Raw genomic sequence first — 6,974 nt, 5'->3', positions numbered from 1 at the left:
GGGGTCTTCTGGGGCTAGGTGGAGGGCTGAAGAGAGGCTGCCCTGGGGCTGGGGGGAGCAAGCTGAGGCTGAGTGGGAGTCTGGCCTCTCCATTCCTAGCAGGTTGATCTCTCTGAGCAGCAGACCCTGCATAGGGACAGGTCCTGTGCTGGGTGGGGCAGCAGTGGCTCTGGCCTTGACCTCTTCAGCATGACCTTGCCCGGGCCAGTGAGGTGGCCTTGCCCATTGTCCCCCTGACCAGGTGCCCTGGCTGGGACTCTGCCCTGGCTGTCAGGGTCTTTCGAGTGGCCCAGGCCACCGTGTCCCAGGGCCACTGCAGGAGCAAGTCAGGTTGGTGTGGGTCTGACCCAGCCTGCGGGGAGGGCTGGGGACGGCCGTGTTCTCGGGATGGACCCTGATGTCTTCCCTTCAGCCCCGGTCACCACAGGAACAGAGCGTGGCACACCCCAGGGGTGCCGCAGGTGGAGGGGCACGGGACCCCTGCTCCGGGGTGGCCGGGCGGTCCGTGCTGGTGCCCCCTTTCCACTGATCCTGGGGTTGAGCAAGGGGGCTTCACCCGCCCTTTCTACTTATGGTGAGGTGGGTTTCACTGGGTTGTCGGGCTGCTCTTGAACCTGCCATCCTCCTGTCTCAGGGGTGTGCCAGCTCACAGCCTCACTCCTTTCCTTTTCCTTTTTTTTAACCTTTATTTCACTTATTTATTTTTATGTGGTGCTGGGGATGGAACCCAGGGTCTCGCACGTGTGAAGGGAGTGTTCTACCCCAGCCCCAGCCCCAGCCCCTCAACTCCTCACTCTTGATGGATGCTGCTGGGCCAGGGGACTTCGGAGCCACCGGGCCTCCCCACCCAGCCATCCCTTTGCCACCTGCCACGTTTTCCCCTGGTGCCAGGCGCCACCTGGTGGGGAAGTCGGGAGCCGCTGTGACCCGGGCAACAGTGGAGAGCAGACCTTCAGGCCCACTCCACCCAGAGAGCACAGAGGGGTCCGGAGCTCCGCAGCCCCCAGGAGGCAGGGACAGAGGCCAGGGCTGGTGATGCCCTGAGGGGTTGGTGGCCTAACTAATGTGGCGTGGGGACAGAAGGATGTTTAACCCAGCCCTGGAAGGACTGGAGTCCCCGTGGGCTTGTGAACCCAGGACTGAGTGTGGCCCTGGCTGTGGTCTGTCTGCCCGCCTTGGCCAAGCTGAGGCCCAGAGCCTCCTGCCCCCAGCTCACTGCTGGCCAGGATCTTTGGGGAGGCCCTGCCTGGCTCTTGGCCACGTGTCGGTAGGACTGGGTCGGCTTCATGTTTAAGTGCCAGGCTCCGTCCAGTCCCGAGGCCAGGCTGGGGAGCAGGACTCCGCAGCAGCCAGGGCTTTCTGGAAAGCAGACATGGCAGAACTGGACATCTGTTCCTACCCTTGGGCGCCCAGTGCCCACCTTGAGGACCTCTCAGCCCCCCTAGTGCCCCGCCCAGCGCTGGGCCGTGGGCACCCGGCAGCGGTTCCCTCTGCTCCTGGGCCTGCCGCAGCCAGGTGCCCACAGGGCGGGCGTGCAGGGCACTCTCCCACCCCAGGGCCCAGGATGAGTGTGTCCGCAGGGGGGCGGGACACAGGAGATGCCCCACAGAAGGCATCTGGCTTCCTACAGGGTGGGGCCTGGGGGCAGCCCTGGGGCAAGGCCTGGTCCCCTGCTCTCAAGCTCAGTCCCTGGGCACCTCAGGCCCTGGGCACCTCGCGTGTGACACGTCCCACCACCACTTGCCACAGACAATTACTAGCCTGGCCCTCTGTCCTCTGTCCTCCTGTCCACCCGGCCCCCTGCTGCCCTGCAGTGTCCCTCTAGCACCGCCTCAGACCCGAGGACTCCAATGCTCTGCTCCCCACCATGGTCTGGGCCCATCCACCTTGGCCTGAGCCCTGGTGGCTGTCACCTTTCAGGGCCATTTGCCTATAGGACCCTCTTCCCTCATGGTGGCCAGTGAGGAGCAACCTCCCAGGCTGGGCTAAAACCCCATGATGGCCTCTGCTCTGGGGACAGCCACTGGTGTCTTTGAGAAATGGGGGCTGATACGGTCAGGACTGCCTGGGACTCTGGACAAGCCAAGGCCCCGCAGGCCTTGTCAGAGCCTTCAGTGGGCTCTGAGAGAGGACACTGGGCGGCAGCTCTGGACACTTCTGTCCAGGGACCTTCGGAGTTCAAGGGCTTCTCAGGAGTCTTGCAAGGGACAACGGTCCCGCCCCTGCCTGGGTTCTCGGGTTCCTAGGGCTGCCTGAGGCTCTCCCACGGGTCCCAGGCCGGGACCTCTCTGGGTCTCTCCCTCATGGCAGAGCTAGCCTGCTCCACCCCAGGGATGCCAGGGCCCTGTGGCTGGGCCTTTGACAGCTCCTGGAGGAAAAGGAACGTGTGTCAGGGGCCCACCGTGCGCTGTTAGCCAGGGGTCAGGCCTCTGTGGGCGACCGCTCCTTCCTCCTACCCAGCCTGCCTGCCTGCAGCCCCCTGACCCTTGCTGAACTTGTTGCCCGGGATCTGTCAGTAACAGTGCGAACCAGGTCTCTGTCTTCAGTCTGGGTTAGGACAGTGGGCACAGAGAGGGTGAGGGACACAGCACATCTGGGCCAGGGCTCTGTACTTCCTGCTGGACGGTTCCTTCTGCCACACCCTGAGGCTGCTCTGTTGTGTAGAAGTTTCTGGAGTGAAAGATCCACTGCCCAGAGTCCTAGCTGTTGGCAGGGCTCCTGGCACCGGAGCTCAGCCTCCCTGGGCTGGGGCACATGGGCCCTAGGGGAGTGGTGCCTCTGTCTGGGGGTGACCTCAGACCACCTTGACTCTACCAGAGGCCTTGGGGTGCTCCCTAGGCCTCAGGCCCCATGGGGCAGTGGACCATCTGGCTGGACCCTTGTGGGTCCCTAGGTTCTACTGGGACCTCTGCAGACATCGCCCTGGGCTTCCTCACTCCCGATAACTGCCCCCACCCTGCTATGAGGGTCCCTGTCTCTGTCGGATCCCGCCGGGCACCTCTGGTGTCCTCTCCTGCGGGGCCTCCTCCCCCGGTGACTCTCAGGGCCTGTCCCTGGCCTCCCTGGGCTTGCTCCTCCTGGGGACTCTTGGAAGGGCCCCCACAGCTCCTCCCACTACCCCCAGCACCAAACTTGGCCCTTCCTCCTTTCTGCTGAAGGCCCAGTGCTGTGGGGCCTCCTCGCCCCTGCGCCGCCTCCTGGGTCCCCCCCCACCCCCCGTCCCTCTCTTCTCCCCATCTTCACCTCTCATGCCACCCCAGCAGCCGCCTGGGCCCTGACATGGCCAGCCTCCCGGCCAGCTGCTCACCCCCTGGAGCCCAGCTCCTGCCGGGCCCTGGACTCTGGTGGTGCCGACCAGGCAAGGGCAGAAGAAGGGGGAGGCCCGGGCTTGGGGAGAGAGGCGCAGGTGGCGGGGATGTGCAGGGGAGGGGGAGAGGGAGGACAGGGGCCGCCACCCGCCCTCTCTGCTTATTCCAGGAGGCCCAGGAGGTGGCGCTTTCTTCTCAACCAACTCAGACGTGCTGCACCGGCCCCTGGCTGGAGGCAGGCCCAGACGCCGGGCCCTGGGGAGGACAAGAGCTGCGACCAGGCCATCAGGGCAGCCCCACCACCTCCGCCCAGGTCGGGCCTGAGGGCAAAGCCGCTTCCTGTGGGGTGGCCACTCACCTGCCAAGGTGAACCCTCAGGTGCCAAGCAGGAAGGGCCCGGACCTGGCCCAGTTCCTGGGCCCAGGCCTCCCCCTGCTCCTCCTGGAGGCCTGGGCAGCTGAGCAGGCAGGATGGCTCCAGGACCGGCTGCTCCTGCAGTCCATCCTGTCTGCTGTGTGGCCTTGGGACAGTTGTTCCATTGCTCTGAGTCTCCGTTTCCACGTCCCTGGATGGCCCTGAAGACCACGGCCTGTGGCCGACACTTCAGTGTTCACAGCTGTGGCCTGAGCCTTCCTTTCCTGTCCCCAGAGAAGTTGTCTCCCCTTAGGAGAGAAACCTGGCTTCCCACCTGGACTCAAGCAGTGGGGGCTCTGGGCCTGGTCCTGGCTGGGCAGCTCAGGAGGCCCTGGGGTCTTGGAGGGGTTGGAGGATCACGGGCACTGGCTGGCAGCGTGTGGATGGTGAACTTGGGCCAGCAGGCAGGGTGGGAAGGCGGCCACAGGGCACCTGGTGGCCTCACGTGTCCTTAGGCTCAGCAGTAGGAGCAGCGGTGGGATCCAAGCCCTTTGAGCAAGCCACACCTGAAGGCCCTCTGCTCCCTCCCTGGTGGCAGCACAGCTGGTGCTCCTCCACTTCAAGAGAAAGGGAGATGGGGCCCAGAGTGAGGCGGTCCAACCACACTGCCCTGGCTGGCACGTGGCCAGCCCTTACCTCTCAGACCCTGCCTGTTCCAGGGGGCAACGTCACCGAGACCATGCCTCCTAAATGCCATTAGATGGGCACAAGTCTGCCACAGGGTCACAGCCCTGACAGTGGAGGCGAGACCCAGGCCCTGGCCCCCAGCACCTGGGCTCCCAGGCTGCAGCCTTCCCCGTGCCACCCCTCTGCCGGAAGCCACCCGAACTCCAGGTCTTTAAATGACAGGCCATCCTCGCCCCTCCCCCGCCCCCCCCCGCGTCCCCCCCCCCCCCCCCGACGGCCTCCCTTCCTGCACCCACTAGGCTGCAGGTGTCTGCTGGGGGAGGCGGCTCCCTGCAGCCCCCTTCCCTGGCTCGCTCTTTGTGTGGCTAGTTGGAGGGGAACAGAGGCTTGGGGGGGTGCTGTGGGACAGGGATGGCACTGCCCGCTCACTGGCAGCAAGCAGGGTCTGCACAGGCCAAACTTGTCACCTGGGGCTCAGCATCCTCCCTGTGACTCAGAATGGTGCAGCACAGAGCAGAGGAGAGGGTAGGCGGGGGCAGGACGGGCACAGAACAAACACCTGCGTCTCCTCTCCAGGCGGCTCAGACTCCAGCCCCCACGGCCCTCCCCTGAGTTGTCCTTGAACCCAAGACTTCGGCAGCCCAGAGCCACACACACCCCCCCCACCCACTGCCGGGTTGGAGGGTGGGGCTCACACAGCTGCTACTGCCTCCTGCTGCCACACGGGGTCGCTGTTGGGAAAGGCACCGTTTGGTGGCAGGTGGCCCAGGGGGCTGTGCACCCAGGGTCTCCTGAGGGCCACGAGGTGTGGGGATGAAGCAGGCCCAGTGGGCTCAGAACTGAAGGAGGGGCTCACCCTCCCAGGGTGAACCGCCTGGAATGGGCCAGGCCTTCCTGGGCCCTTCCTCCATAAAAATATCCCCCACTCTAGGTATGTATGTATGTATTTTTATTTTTTTTATTTTTAGGTGGACACAATATCTTTATTTTATATTGATGTGGTGCTGAGGATGGAACCCAGTGTCTCGTGCACGCTAGGCGAGCGCTCTACCTCTGAGCCACAACCCCAGTCCTCCCCAGTGTATTTGCGACTGGAATAGTGAAGATAAATCTATAACCCAGGGAGACACCACGGACAGCCTAAGATCCACTGTCCACTCTGCACTGCATGCCATACAATAAAAAGCACACACTTGCTTATTATGTTTAGATCACATCAATATTCCTTATATATGGTACATGCTAATATTTTAATACTCATTTGTCCTTTAGATTTTAAAAGGGGTGGAACTGAACAGTCCTGCGTCCCTGGCAGGCCTGATGTGGGGACCCAGCCCCTGACTGGCCCCAGCGCTCATCCTGGACCACAGCCCTGTCCCTTAGTGCCCCCAATGCCAGGTGGGCCTTGGCTCAGCTCTGGGATGCAGGGTCTGCTGGACAGTCATCCCTCCTGGTGTCCAGGGTCAGAGGTGGCTTCCTTGGAACTTAGGGCCTCTCAAAGGCCCAGCTGGACACTGCAGAAGCCTGGGGTCTCTGACTTCTAGGAGGAGGATGCAGACTTGCTTGGCCTGCCTAGGCTGTGTCCACATGCTGGGGCCACCTGAGGGGTCCTGGCCTGGCTCTCTTCCCAGGACCCCTGGGTGTGCTCAAGGCCAGACCCGTATGCCTGTCTGGGGAGCTTGGTCTAGGGGCCGGGGCAGGTCCCTGGGTCCTCTAGCACGCAGCATGCAGTACGAACCCAGCTGTCCCCAGGTCCAGGGGCAGAAGCCACCTCCTGAACCACACAGCCTGGCTCTGACCACCCTCTCACACACACCAGCTGAGCACGATGCCCTTGAATCCTGAGGCCACCCTCTGAAGTGGCAGCTCTGTGCCCCTGTGTGATGGCTAGGCAGGCCCCTCTCTGCACCCACAGGAGGAGGGGAAGCAGGCATGGTGAGTAGAAGGCTGGCTTGGGCCTGACGTCCCAGAGCTCCCCCTTGCTGCTGGCCAGGCAATGCAGCTGACCAGAGTCCCCCTTCCACAGCCCACATGTCCACCTGACATCTTGCAGTCAGCCGAGGCACAGCACCGGAAGTCAGGAAGGGACACGGGGTGAGCCAGCTGTTGCCTCTTTCAGGAAGCCACCCTGACTTCAGGCCCTCCCCCAGGCGGCCCTGCTGTGGTCCAGCCCTCAAGGGGGGCTGCTTCTGTCGCTGGCTGCGCCCCCAGGCCTTGAGCTCTGCAGGACAGCACCTGGCTGCCCTGTGGTGTAGGTAGCAGGAGGGAAGGTGGCGTCCCCTGGACATTCACAGTCAGCTTGGGCAGGCCTGGCTGCAGGCCCAGAGGTGGGCCCTGAGCAGTGGATGGGGTGGGGACACTGTGATGAGCAGGAGAGCTGGGGCGGGGGGCAGGGTGGACGGGACGAACACTGGCGCAAGGAAGGGGTCATGGGCAGACAGCACAGGGAGGGGCAGAGAGCGCGCCCGGGACTCAGGCCTGGGGTGGGGGTGTGGAGACACAGACAGGACCAGGGGTTCCAGGGTCCAGTCAGGCACCAGGGCTGAGCTGCTGACCGCGGCTGCGAGGCGCTGCAGGCTGGGTCTCTGTGCTCAGCACGCCTGGCTCAAAGGGGTGTGTGCAGGG

The 6,974-nt window shown here is 63.9% G+C and overlaps 1 long non-coding RNA gene across 1 annotated transcript; it reads left to right on the top strand.

Annotated features, from left to right (window-relative positions):
* The first annotated feature begins 275 nt into the window (after positions 1-275).
* On the top strand, positions 276-5,558 carry LOC124083164 (uncharacterized). Its single transcript, XR_006848666.2, has 3 exons — positions 276-330; positions 3,478-3,621; positions 5,318-5,558. It is a non-coding gene; the product is annotated as an uncharacterized LOC124083164 (long non-coding RNA).
* The last annotated feature ends 1,416 nt before the right edge of the window (positions 5,559-6,974 follow it).

This window comes from Marmota monax, unplaced genomic scaffold (genome assembly GCF_021218885.2).
Source record: "Marmota monax isolate L192 unplaced genomic scaffold, Marmota_monax_Labrador192_F-V1.1 WCK01_AAM20220418_F8-fsc00051, whole genome shotgun sequence".
NCBI classification, from domain to species: Eukaryota; Metazoa; Chordata; class Mammalia; order Rodentia; family Sciuridae; genus Marmota; species Marmota monax.
This window is presented reverse-complemented; position numbering and strand designations above follow the sequence as displayed.